Below are 13,958 nucleotides of genomic sequence, written 5' to 3'. Positions count from 1 at the left end.
CAGGTGGGGCGCCAGGGACCCCAGGGGTGAGGGGCTGCGGGCAGAGGAGGGGTCCACGGTGCTCACTCCAGAGCCCAGATCTGCAGCTACCCCCCACGGGGTCCTCATGCCCTTCCCTCCCGAGAGCGACGTACGTATGGGGCGGACGGGGGAGCTGACACACCGTGCACGCAGGCATCACCCGCAACACACACACACATGCACACACACACACATTACATACACACCACACAACGTATACACACATGCATAAAAGAAAGGAAGAAAGAAAAGACTAGAAGAAATGCACACAAATATTAATAGTGAGTATCTCTAGGTAAAGGCATGATGGGTAATTTTTCTTTTCTTTTTTTAGCATCTTACTTAAAAGATCAAAACTGCACACTCAATCTCTATAAAAACATTTCAACTACTGTCTTTTAACTCCCAAGCTGCTGTACCCTTTTTTAGCTGAAAGGCTTTTGTTTTGGTCTCTAACGCAGAAGCGGTGACCCCTCGGGACTCAGCCAGCTTCTCCCGCTTCCCTTCAACACTGGTTTCTTGGTTTCAAAGATGAAGCCAGAGGCTCGCATTTCATGGCTGTACTTGTTCCGCGAGCTGCCCTGGAATCTCGTGTGGACAGAAACAAGCAGACGGCTGTGACGGAGCCCTGGCACTTTCAGAGCCGGCCACGTCACAGCCTGGTGGCTGCTTGCCTCGACCGCGGCTGGGTCCTCCAGAGACGTGCCCCACGCTCTCTGGGATGCGAGTGGAGTGGGCTCCAGAGGCCTCCAGGGTGGCCATGCTGGGCACACCGGGGCACAAGGGCCTGGCTGCTGTGCCAGACGCGAGACCACGTGACTCCAGAGGATGCCCTCCGTCCGCCCTTGGCCCCCGAGTGGCTGCGTGAGGGGCGGGGATGGCGGAGAAGCCGACAGCCACGTGGGGAGGATGTCCGGGAGGACAGGGAAGGAGCCGAGGCCTGGCGCCAGGTGTGGGAGTCCCCAGGGGAGCCGGCCCCCCAGGCCCGGGCAGGCCTTCTGATGCCCGCAGCCCCCGAGAGGCCCCAGCCTCCCGCCTTCGTGTCCAAAGCTCTGACCCCGAGAGGCCCCGAGAGGACGCACGTGTGGCGCTGCACACGCTTCCTGCCACCGCCTCCTAAACCCGCACGAACCCGGGGACGCCGTCACTGCCCCGGGGGACGCCGTCACTGCCCCCATGTGACGGGCGAGCAAAGGAAGCGCAGAGGCGCAGAGGCTTTTTGACTTGTTCAGGGCCACGCAGTGCAAAGCAGGAGGGCCGCACTCCAATCCCAGCAGGGAGCCCCGCGTCTGTGCCCCCGTGGGCGGGGACCCCTCTGTAACGCACAGACTCACACATCAGCCAGGCCAGGCCTGGGGCCAGCTGCCTTCTGGGACCAGAGATAACGGCTCTGACCAGACCTGACGCTGCCGCCCGGCATCTGGACCCACACCTGCCACCCGGCAGGCTCCCTGCACCCCCGGCTCCAGGAGACCAGGCTGTTCCCCACCCCGCCATCCTGGGTCAGGCACAATAAACGTGTGGGCCACAATAACCAGGGTCCCCAAAAGCCAGCTCAAAGATCGGCCCATCAGCTGTGATGCTGTTAAAAGCAGGTTCCCCAGGTCCGTGCCAGACCTGCTGGAGAATCAGCTTCACAGAGGTATCACTCACACGTGCGCAGTGTGAGGGCGCCTGTCAGACCACTGCCCGATCAAGACAAAGCAGCTCCATCACCCCCCAGTCCACGCCCCACCCCCAGCCCCTGTGCTTTCTGACACGGGATCAATCTTCCTTTGCTAGGGGTTCACATAAAGAGGCCCGTATGGGATCTGCAGTCCAGCCTCAGATGGCAGGGCGGTCTCCAGTCTGTCCGCTCACCTGTTCACCTGCCGACGGCAGCAGGTGTGCAGCCTCTGGCCCCGCACTTTCCTCAGCGAGCCTCTGTGCGGACACAGGCCTTCCCTCGGGGATCTGTTTAACAAGCACCAGTCCCCGGTCCATCTCCTGAATCTCTGGTCGAGGAAGTCCGTCCCCAGAGGCCCCAGAGAGCCGCACCCCCATCTGGAACGGCCCCTCAGCCCCGCTTGGAGGTGAGCCCGGCCGGGGCTCCTGGCTGCAGTCGGCTGTCCTCCCTGGTTGTCAGTCTGTCCCCAATGCCCAGAGGTGGGTCTGGTGTCCTTGCTCCCTGTGGGCCAGACCCTGTCCTAAGGCACGTCGGCAGCTGCAGTCCAGGCCCCTCCCACCTGCCCCCGCCACGAGAGCACCCAGTGCCCACCATCTGCTTGGACATCGCTGCCTCTCGGCCTACCACCTCTGACCCAGCTGGGCCTGACAGTCTTGGTAACACGTCAGTCACACGTGCTAACTTGGAGGACCCTCAATGACGGTGGGGGAGGGCTGACCAGCCCCCCCACCCCCGCAGAACCCACCCTGCTCCCCAATCAGCCCACACCCTCCCCAGCTCTCCCCCAAGGCCTGCAGACTGGTAAGCAGGAAAGCATCAACTCGGCAGGCCCCAGGAGCACTGGCTCGTGTGCAGCCCCTGAAAACATTAAAAAAATAATAATAAATATATATATATATATCATCAGACAATTCTAAGGTGATTCCTACATTTTTAAACCCAAGTTTAAATATGCAAGGGGCATAAATTCTGTCATACTGTGAACTTTTAAACATACAGATCTTCCTTAACTTACAGCGGGATTACATCCCAATAAACCCATCGTAAGTTGAAAGTATCTTCAGTTGAAATATATTTAATACATCTAACTTCCCAAACATCAAAGCTGAGCCTCGCCCCCCTTAAACGTGCTCGGTGTAAACTCACATTATCCTACAGTTGGGCAAAATCACCTGACACAAAGCCTATTTTATAGTAAAGTGAGTGTCTCCTGTAACTCATGGAATACTGTACTGAAAGCGAAAAGCAGAGCGGCTCTCTGGGTCCAGCACGGTCGTCAGTGTACAGGTTGTTCACCCTTGTGATGGCGGGGCTGGCGGGGCTGCAGCCACCACTGCCCGGCATCAGAGGGAGCAGCCGACCGCATGTTGCCAGCCTGGGAGAAGGTTAAAATTCACAATTTGAGGGCTTCCCTGGTGGCGCAGTGGTTGGGAGTCCGCCTGCCGATGCAGGGGACGCGGGTTCGTGCCCCGGTCCGGGAAGATCCCACATGCCGCGGAGCGGCTGGGCCCGTGAGCCATGGCCGCTTGGCCTGCGCGTCCGGAGCCTGTGCTCCGCAACGGGAGAGGCCGCAACAGTGAGAGGCCCGCGTACCGCAAAAAAAAAAAAAAAAAAAATGTGTATTTCCATTGTACGTCCTCTACAGGATCTCATTGTAATACAATTTATTATGATTGAGCGTCTTTTACCAATCATCTTAACCTAACATTATGTAACAAAAATATGTATGAATATTTAATTTTGACATTTCTTGTGCATAGGCTAAATTTAAGTTTAAAAACTTCTTCTGGAATATTTGATGAAAATCCACTCCTAAGCAGTTCAGCCTGCGTCACCTTAGAATCTGGGCATTTGGTTGACCGTAACGCCGTGATCACATCTGAGAAATTTAACACTGACGTGAGCATATCACCAAATATCCCATCTGTGTTCCCCGAAATGGCCTGTGTCACTTCTTTTCATCCAGGCCCCGGTCGAGGGCCAGTGCGGCGTTTGATCGCACGCCCCTGTTCTCCTCTGACCTATACCACACTCACGCTCCCACTCCCACCGGAAGAGCCCGGGACAGCTGTCCCGTAGATACCCCGCAGTCTGACTCTGCTTCCTTGAGACTAATTCACGCTCAGGATGACGCTGGAGGCTCCTGGCTGCACCCACCAGGGGCACTGCCCCTTGTCCCCTTCCTGCCACAGCTTGGTGAAGGCAGTGCCCCTAGGTGTCTGAAGGCAAAAGTTCAGCCTGCTGGGCTCACCCCCCAATCTGATGGGAGACGTTTGAGTTGATATCCACCCCCAACCGCCTCTGACCCCAGTTTCCATCAAGGCCCCCTCCCACCTAACTCTCACATCCTGAGCGCCAAGTGGGCAGAGCTTGTTCTGACCCATAACCACCGCCCTGTAATGGGTGCTGTAGGGACCCATCACCCCTGCCTGTGTGATGCACTTAACCTCGCGACACAAATGAGATGCCTCAAAACTGCTGCAACACGCAGCTCTTCCACTGACGTTGCTGTAAGCTTCTAGAAGACACGTGATACGTCCTAGAATAAAAGAACGCATCTAAGGCAGAAATTATGAGGCATAATTGGTATCCATCCATCCCCCGACACCCCCAAGGTAACCGCCATTGTTCCATAAAGTTTTATTTTAAAGTAAAAGACATCGGCCCCTTTTCATTAACGCTCAGATGCTGTCGCTGGCCAGGAAACCTGAGCCCAAGTCCCGTCCTCAGGTAAGAGTTTAGGTAGTTCCAGAAGCCTGGCACCTGCACGGCCCGGTCCTAAGGGTACTGTGGCCCCATACAAGCTGCCAGGACCCCACCTTCTCGGGGAAGGGGACGAGGTGCACTCACCCTCCCCGAAGGGGAGACAGAGGGTGGCGCTGCCACTTAGGGACAAGGGGCACAGAACAGAGGCCGGCCGGGGGAGGGGGAGGGGCCGGGCACTCGGCAGAGCCGTGCTGCCCACAGTTCCAGGGCAGGTTAGAGTAAGGCTCCCGGAGCTGCAACACGACACGCGTCCTCTGAGAGGCAGTGACCGGGGCCTCTCGGGAGCGGCCAGAGCTCCGGTGGGGCAGGAAGGGCCGGGAGCCAGACCAGACCCTCCTCCCAGCTCCAGCACTGCCTCCTCCCCCTGCCCCAGAAGCAGGACCCTCGTGGACCTGACACTGTCCCTCCAGGGCTTTTGCTGCTCTTTCGGAGCCAGTTCCCGTGGCCGCGTTGCTCGGGGCTCAGGGTGGTGAAGGGGAGACCTGGGAGCCAGGAGCGCCTGGACCAACTCCCCACTATCCCGCCAAGGGCCCGGCCCGCTGCTGGGCTCTGCCGCCGCCACTGCCAGCCCCGACCTTGGCACCTCTTGTTATGAGTGAACTGTGTCCCCTCACAAGGGTATGTTGTGGCTGTGTTTGGAAATATGGTCTCAACAAAGGAAATCAAGTTAAACGGGGGCACTGGGTGCCCTAATCCAATCAGACCGGCAGCCTTATAAGAAGAGATTAGGACACAGACGTGCACAGGGATGGCCGTGTGAGGACATGGGTGGAGGCGGTCTCTACACGCAGCTTGTTCCTTCACAGCCTCCGACACCCTGGCCTCGGCCTTCCAGCCTCCAGGACAGGGAGAATCGATGTCTGTTGTTTAAGCCCGCAGCCTGCGGTGTGTGTCAGGGCCCTGGAGCAGAGGAACACAGCTCTTAGAAGTATGCAGGCCTTGTTCCCAGATCCCGTAATTCTGGGCGTGCACAGGCCCCTTCCCATGTCCTGCTGCCCAGGAGGCCCGGGGTCTGCCGCGGATCCTGGCCCAGCCTCACCCTGCTCACGTCCCCTGCACCTGCCTCAGGGCCCGCCCCAGATGCCCACAGGACTGGCACTGGCCCCTCTGTCCCTCTTCCTCAGGAATTAGCCTGGCAGATGGTGTGGTCTTCAGATCTCCTTCCCAGGCACACCCCCATCTTTGCCTAAACCCCCATCTTTCCAATAAAGCCTTTCCACAGAAACAGAAGTTGTAGTCGAGGGCCCATCAGAGTGCTTCCGTGCTCCATGCAGGGAAGGCGAATGGCTCTCTGCACGTGGAAGACCGCTCTCCCATTTACACACAGGGCCCACGTCAGTCCCTCCAGCCTCTGCCAACACGGTCTAATCTTACAGCTGGGGGAGCAGCGCCCAATCAGAAACTGCACCCCCAGCCTGAAACTGTACCCCAGCCTGAAACATCCAGTGCTGTGGCTCTCCACTGGGCAGAAGCTGGCCAGCTCTGGGGGACGCCACTTCAGCTGCCCTGCTGCCCTGCTCCTGAGATCCAGGGGGAAGGCATCACCACCGATAACCACTCTGGGCCAACTACCTCTCGGAGCTGAGGTCAGAGCCCGGGAGCCTCACCCTGCCCTGTCCAGGCAGTCTCTCCTGAGCAGCTCTGACCTTGAGCACAGTGGCTGCTGAAGGGAGAAGACATTAAACATATCAAAAGTGCCTTGTTTTTGATGTTCTAGATAGGAAGTCTGGGTTATAGGATTAAAAGAACGGTTTAGTTATATGTGATCCAAATTCAAAGTCCATAATGAAGGAGAACCAAGGCTGTTACCTTCCCTTCTTCCTTCCTTTGTTCCATCCACCCATCCACCCATCCATCCACCCACCCACCTACCCATCCATCCACCTATCTATCCACCCACCCGTCCACCCATCCCATCCATCCATCCACCCACCCATCCATCCACCTATCTATCCATCCATCCACCCATCCATCCTTCCACCCACCCACCCATCCATCCACCCATCCATCCATCCATCTATCCCCCCCCCTGTCCACCCATCCCATCCATCCATCCACCCATCCATCCACCTAGCTATCCATCCATCCACCCATCCATCCTTCCACCCACCCCCCCATCCATCCCCCCATCTACCCACCCATCCATCCATCCATCCACCCATCTATCCATCCATCTATCCACCCATCCATCCATCCACCCATCCATCCACCTAGCTATCCATCCATCCACCCATCCATCCTTCCACCCACCCCCCCATCCATCCCCCCATCTACCCACCCATCCATCCATCCATCCACCCATCTATCCATCCATCTATCCACCCATCCATCCATCCACCCATCCATCCACCTAGCTATCCATCCATCCACCCATCCATCCTTCCACCCACCCCCCCATCCATCCCCCCATCTACCCACCCATCCATCCATCCATCCACCCATCTATCCATCCATCTATCCACCCATCCATCCATCCACCCATCCATCCACCTAGCTATCCATCCATCCACCCATCCATCCTTCCACCCACCCCCCCATCCATCCCCCCATCTACCCACCCATCCATCCATCCATCCACCCATCTATCCATCCATCTATCCACCCATCCATCCATCCACCCATCCATCCACCTAGCTATCCATCCATCCACCCATCCATCCTTCCACCCACCCCCCCATCCATCCCCCCATCTACCCACCCATCCATCCATCCATCCACCCATCTATCCATCCATCTATCCACCCATCCATCCATCCACCCATCCATCCACCTAGCTATCCATCCATCCACCCATCCATCCTTCCACCCACCCCCCCATCCATCCCCCCATCTACCCACCCATCCATCCATCCATCCACCCATCTATCCATCCATCTATCCACCCATCCATCCATCCACCCATCCATCCACCTAGCTATCCATCCATCCACCCATCCATCCTTCCACCCACCCCCCCATCCATCCCCCCATCTACCCACCCATCCATCCATCCATCCACCCATCTATCCATCCATCTATCCACCCATCCATCCATCCACCCATCCATCCACCTAGCTATCCATCCATCCACCCATCCATCCTTCCACCCACCCCCCCATCCATCCCCCCATCTACCCACCCATCCATCCATCCATCCACCCATCTATCCATCCATCTATCCACCCATCCATCCATCCACCCATCCATCCACCTAGCTATCCATCCATCCACCCATCCATCCTTCCACCCACCCCCCCATCCATCCACCCATCTACCCATCCATCCACCCATCCATCCACCTATCCATCCATCCGCCCACCCATCCATCTGTCCCATATTTGAGTGCCTATGTGTGCAGTAAGCAGAGCAGACATGGTCTGCTATGAGGCAGCAGAACAGAAAGGCCACTCTGGCTGGCTGCACGGGGGGCAAACTGGGGGCAAGCCCTAGGTTTTTGTTTTGCGTGTGAATAGTTCTGTTGTTTCCGAGTCAGGAAACACCAGAGAAAAAGTCTATGAACAAGACTGACTATTGGAAACAAGGGACAGTAGAGAGATAACATTATCTCTAATATTTTTAAAGTATCTTAAGATAATTTAGGTGGCAACATCTACTGTTCAGAACGTAGCCAAGAATGGGAATAAACCCCCACCGCTTTCTGGGCAGTCAGTCTGGGTAGCAGGGACGCAGACACGTCACCCACAGGGACTCCTTAGCTCCTAGATGGGCTCCTCCTCACTCTTGCTGTCAACACAGCTGGGACATGTGGGACTGGGTGGTCTCCTGGCCCACGGCCAAGCCGAAGTGCCAGATGAGAAAAGAGGGGGCGGCAGGCGCTGGAGGCAGGCATCCCGCTGACGGCAGCACGAGGGCAGAGGCAAGCCCGCGACTGGAGACAGCACCACCTGGAGGGCATCCGGGGCTGGGGCAGCTCGCAGACCCAGCGGCCCCACGATGGCATCACGAATGAGAACGTAAGGCAGCAATTGTTGTCCACCCTGACCGCGCCCCCGCGCAAGGGGGGCTGCGCCACTCACCACAGTACGGATGGCGGCCGAGGGGCAGAGAAGGATTTTCATGAGTCTAACAAGAATTTTAGATTAGACCAACACAATCCTGTTTTTGAGGTTTAAAGGGGTTGGCTTCAGTTCTTGGGTAAATTCACTTACAGGGACCACCTCGTCTTTCAATAAGGCTGAAAATTATGACATTTCTTGGCTAATAATCATGTATTGCTGGTCCAACCTCATGAGCCTAAAAATTGAAAAGGAGGAGTAAAATCACCCCTGCTCGCAGCTGGTGGGTTTGTACTGTGTAGACCCCAAAGAGTCCACCGCGACCAAAGTGCCACTGCAGACAGTAAAGGCCGACAGTAACGTTGAAAGGGACGAAATTAATACAGTGTCAGAAGTCAACATTCTAGTCATGTTCAACAACTAGTTCTACCTGAAGTAATCAGGAGGCACTAAGACAACAGAGAAGTTTATTTCTTTCTGACTTAACAGATCCAGGTCGCTGGCCCCAGATGGTTATTTGGGACAATGGAGCAACCTAGGAAGCCGTGCACTGAAGATGCAGCCTGGCAGCTCCACCCACCGTGGTCATCTGGGGCCCAGGCTGCCAGGAGCCCTGCCATCTTCAATGCACGGCTTCCTGCGTTGCTCCATTGTTCCTCTCTAGCAGGTAGAAAGGGGTAGAATTGGAAGTCCAGGACTAGGGATTCCCTCTAAAGCAAGAGGGGTGCAAACTCACAATCCAAGCCCTTGGTGGCCAGAACGGTGAGGACGCAGAGCCCTGCTGTATGTCCAGGCCACCAGAGAGTGTGGCCCAGCGGGCACACCTCCACGTGAGCACACAAGAACAGAAGACACAGTGGAGAAGACCCTGTGTACATTTGCAATAAAAAAGACTAAATACCTAATCACGAACTTCAGAAGGAATAAACAGGTTTATATGGGTAAACCTTGGAATATCCAGAAAGAGACAAAAGCAGAACTAAACAAATGGGAAAACACTGTGCGGCAGGGGCGACACTGCCCCCTGTGGTCACGCCCTGGTAAAGCAGCACTGTTCTGCCCATCGAGACGTGGGGTCGGCTTCCGGCCCCGCAACGCAGGCTGGCGACAGGGCTCAGCCCTAAATAGACTGGGGCGGGCCTTGCATCACATGACTGACTCCTGAGCCTGGGCCTCCAGAGCCCTTGCAGCTTCCAGCACACCCTCCAGGCGCCAGAGGAGGAAACTCGGGCCAGCCAGCTGGAAGGTGGGCCCACATGGAGCAGAAATGGACCCACGGCCCCAGGCAGGCTGCCGGCTGACCGCAGCCTTGCAAATGACCCCAGGTGAGACGAGCAGAAAGCCGCCCTGCTGAGCCCAGCCCAAAGTGCCGACCCACAGCTGTGAGCTAAGAAAACAGTGGTTGTTTTCAATCACAACCTTTTGAGGTGGTTTTTCAGATAGCAATACATAAATAATACACAAGCCATTCTTTCTAAGTTCATTTATAAATGTAACTGAACCCTAATTAAAGTACCAACAGGTCCCCCATCCCTCAGCCCTGGAGCTAGAAATGCTGATTCTGCAGTCCACATGGAGAAACAAACAGGAAAGAAAACCAAGACAACCATGAAAAAGAACCAGGGAACAGCCTGCAAGATACGATCACATACAACGAAGCCTCTGCTATTAAGAGTGTGGACCTGGCCTCCTGGAGTCCCTGGGCACCTAGAGCGGTAAGCCTGCAGCCGCTGGGGGGAGACTTGGAAGCCGTGTGGCCTGAGCGTTGCTGCAGGCTGAGCAGACGGCACAGGACACGTCCCACGTGCCTGGCTTTCCTTCGCACTTGCCTTTAGGCAGGCTTGTATTTCTACTGTATGCGCGATACATAGGATACCGTTGGGACTTCCCTGGCAGCCCAGCGGTTAAGACTGCACCTTCCAACGCAGCGGGTGCGGGTTTGGTCGAGCTAAGATCCCACATGCCGTGCGGCCAAAAAAAAGCAAAACAAAACAAAACATAAAACAGAAGCAATATTGTAACAAATTCAATAAAGATGTTAAAAATGGTCCACGTCAAAAAAAATCTTAAAAAACAAATAGGATACAATTAACTTAAAACCATCACTGGGTTCATGAAACTCTTTTGGCATTCCGTATCTCTCAACCAAGGGGTAAGGAAGGTATCATGAAAGGATGTACCAAACGGCCCCTCCAGGCCTCCGTGACAACCGCCCCTCATGAGAGAGCTCGGCCATGGCAGCAGCGCTCATCCTTGGGCCCTGGGAGGGGACCCCCAGCCCCAGATCTAAGCCATAAAGGTAACCCTGTCCCCAGTTGGAGCGGCTGCCCCAGGGATGGCCCAGTTCCAGGCAGTGGGGCCTTCAGGGGCTCCCAGGAAGGCGTCTGCTTTCCTGGACCAGAGACAGGCCCCGCCCACCGTGCTGCCCCTCTGCTCCTGGCCCTCCTTGAGTGAGTAAGGGGCATCCATGGTAGCCACGTCAGGAGCACGAAGGGACAAGCAAGGGGAGAAAGGACCCACGCTGTGGGCGGCGGCCTTGGCGAGCAGCCGGCAGCTGCCACAGCAAGAGGCAGAGGGGACACGAGTCTCGGGTATTTCAACCACCACTTCTGTTACCTGCGGCCCAGACCCCCGCCCGCGCACCCTCACCGTTGCTGGCACTGTCACGCACGCAGGTCTCGCACATAACACACGATGCTCCGGCAAAGCTGGCTAAAGGGATGCCGCGTGTTTACCGCGTTCACGTGCGACACCAGCAGTGTGACTCCTGAAGCTCTTGCCTTTCACGTGTCATTACGAGCTGCCTCAACGACAAGTTTCCTGAAAGACCAATGTTACAGGAGAGCCAATGTAGCATGTTACCTGACAGTCTCATCTAAGACTCTGAAAACCCTGTCAAACTCCGGACAGGCCAGTGCCGTTGGCTGCAGAGGGGCTGTGCAGGCTGGCGGGGGAGGGCTCCCGACTCAGGACAAAGGAAACCGCCCATATTTCCGGGTCCCGTCGGAGACACCTGGGGCATTGCTGCAGCTAGCGAAGGCCGGACAGATAACTGGCTGCCCAGGCTGAAGGGCAGGGGCCACGCGCAGCCAGCACTGTCCTGACCGTGGGCTGCTGGAGGAGCCTGATGGATCAAAGGGTCCCCAGGCCCCCAGCCCCCTCCAAAGGAGGCCGAAGCTCCCCGCCAGGCTAGGAGAAGGGCCTGGGAACTACAGACTGAGGACAAGGGTGGGGAAGTGCTGTCATGTCCCCGGGGGACTTTCCACTGTGGAAACGGTGCCCCAGGCAAGAAGAGAGGGGCGGCTGGGCGAGGAGGGGGGCTGGGGCAGAAGCTCAGGGACAGACGGCCACGGGCCACGGTGAGGTGAGAAGGCATGAGAGGGACCTCCGGGCCCCACCTACCCCACCTACCAGAGCTCCAGAATCCTCCGTCTTTCTGAGGTTGTTCTGATGGTTTTACTGGCCCGAGCAGTGGTGAGGTTTGCGGTGCAGGGTGGGAGGGATGTGAAGAGCTCCCAGGCCTGATGACTGCACAGTAGGCCTGTGACAAGCTCTAGGCCTGAGGACACAGCGGGCACGCCTCACACCAAGGTGGCTGCCTGGCCTGTACGCACACATGTACACGTGCACACATAAAACAGGCACAGCTAACTTGCCTTGGATGTAACTTTGTGACAATGATCTGCCCTTTATAATACAGACATTTTACTCTTAGAGAAACAGATGGGAGTTTGCTTTATAATTATTCAGTAAGTTGGTTGTTAATGCACTTTTCTACATGTACAATATATTTCACAATTTAAAAAGTTACATCGAGGGCTTCCCTGGTGGCGCAGTGGTTGGGAGTCCGCCTGCCGATGCAGGGTACACGGGTTCATGCCCCGGTCCGGGAGGATCCCACATGCCGTGGAGCGGCTGGGCCCGTGAGCCATGGCCGCTGAGCCTGCGCGTCCGGAGCCTGTGCTCCGCAACGGGAGAGGCCACAACAGTGAGAGGCCCGCGTACCGCAAAAAAAAAAAAAAAAAAAAGTTACATCGAGTCCCGGTGTTCCCTTAGGAATGCAGAGGGCTTGTCACTCCCAGCCTGCAACAAGATAAAGCCAGACAAACTGCAAGTTCATGACTTTTCTTGACCCCATCAGAGACGTGAGGTCACAGGACAAGCAATTAACAAAAAATGTGGGGTGAGGTGGGCGCCTGCAGGGGGCGGAACTGAGCCCCGGGGTTCCCGGGGACAGACCCAGGAGGAGCTGGTCACAGGAGGCCACGCAGCTGGGGAGGGCGTGAGGGGTCCCAGAGCTGCCAGTGCGGAGGGAGTCTCCCCTCCCGCAGGCTTCTTCTCCATGACTCCCAACCAGCATGCCTGAGAGAGTCTGGGAAAAGCTTCTCCTACACAAACTCTAGAGTCTATAGGTAATTGACAGTGCTTTTTAAGTAAGCAGAACACAAATCTCAAAGGATGAACAAGGCCACTTACAAAGATAAAAAATGTTGTCACATTTGCCATTCAAGAGGAATCACGTTTCACACACTTAAAAGGATAAGAGTTTTAGAAAGGTAGGACTGGGACATTGGGAGTGACATATATACACTAATATGTATAAAATAGATAACTAGTAAGAACCTGCTATATAAAAAATAAAATTCAAAAAAAAAAAAAACACGTAGGATTCAAAATGGAGTAAACACGACGGGTTTCAAATGTCCACCTCGGTCTCTGTCCAGAGGGGAGGAAAAGCCCGCTTCGCGGGTCCCAGAGCAGCCCCGACCCAGAGGCGTTCGGAAGAGGTCAGGCTCACCCCAAGCCGGAGAACGAGGGTCGCCTGTCAGTCAGCAGCCTGCCTCTCATCTGAGCTTCTGGCCGGAGCCCGACCTCAGAGCACCTCAGACACGCGCGGTGTGAAGTAGAGGATGGTTTCCGAGAACGTTAATCAGGTATTAGGTAGAAAGTGAAACGAAGACTGTCACGAACACCACGCACCCACTTGCTGCACACGGCCTGACGCAGAGCAGAGGCGTCGCCCCGGGACCCCGGGACCCCGGGACCCTGGGAGCCAAGCCCTGAGTTCCCCCTCCCTTTCCTACCAGTAGCCGGACCGGAAAGTGGAAAACCTCTGTGGTGGGGCTGGACAAGCAGCCTTCAAGGCCACAGGGCAGCAGACCACTCCTGCCCCCAGAGCTGCTCCATCCCCACTTTGCCCCACCTGGACGCTCAGGTTACAAGTCCCGGGCGGGGCAGGGGGCACTGGACGCTGGGGAGACCTCTCCCGTTCCTGGGGGGCAGGTGCCAGGAACCGATGGCCGCCCCCTCCTTGCTGCATCCCCACAACGGAGCTTCTCACCCTGAAATCAGTTTTTCCAGTACAAATGGGAAACGCTAGTGGAGTCTGATGAGATTTTACGGGCAGTCCCACTGGCTCCCTCACACCCTTTTGTGAAGGTAAGAGGTGATCTATGAACAGGTAAATCCTAAATTCTTCCTCACTTCATTTCCTTGAACATGAATTCATC

The 13,958-nt window shown here is 56.2% G+C and overlaps 1 protein-coding gene across 4 annotated transcripts in view; it reads right to left on the bottom strand.

The window, feature by feature from the left end:
- The window catches only part of AGPAT3 (1-acylglycerol-3-phosphate O-acyltransferase 3), a 71,210-nt gene that overhangs the window by 27,148 nt on the left and 30,104 nt on the right, over window positions 1–13,958 (bottom strand). Inside the window, exon 1 of one of the 4 annotated variants that reach the window (XM_024758164.1) lies at window positions 1,882–1,910. The exons of the other annotated variants lie outside the window; for them this stretch is intronic. The gene's annotated coding sequence lies outside the window, so the exon portion shown is untranslated. Of the gene's footprint in view, window positions 1–1,881; window positions 1,911–13,958 lie in introns of those variants that run through there. 4 annotated transcript variants of the gene reach the window in all.

This window comes from Neophocaena asiaeorientalis, unplaced genomic scaffold (genome assembly GCF_003031525.2).
Source record: "Neophocaena asiaeorientalis asiaeorientalis breed wild unplaced genomic scaffold, Neophocaena_asiaeorientalis_V1.1 scaffold45, whole genome shotgun sequence".
NCBI classification, from domain to species: domain Eukaryota; kingdom Metazoa; phylum Chordata; class Mammalia; order Artiodactyla; family Phocoenidae; genus Neophocaena; species Neophocaena asiaeorientalis.
This window is presented reverse-complemented; position numbering and strand designations above follow the sequence as displayed.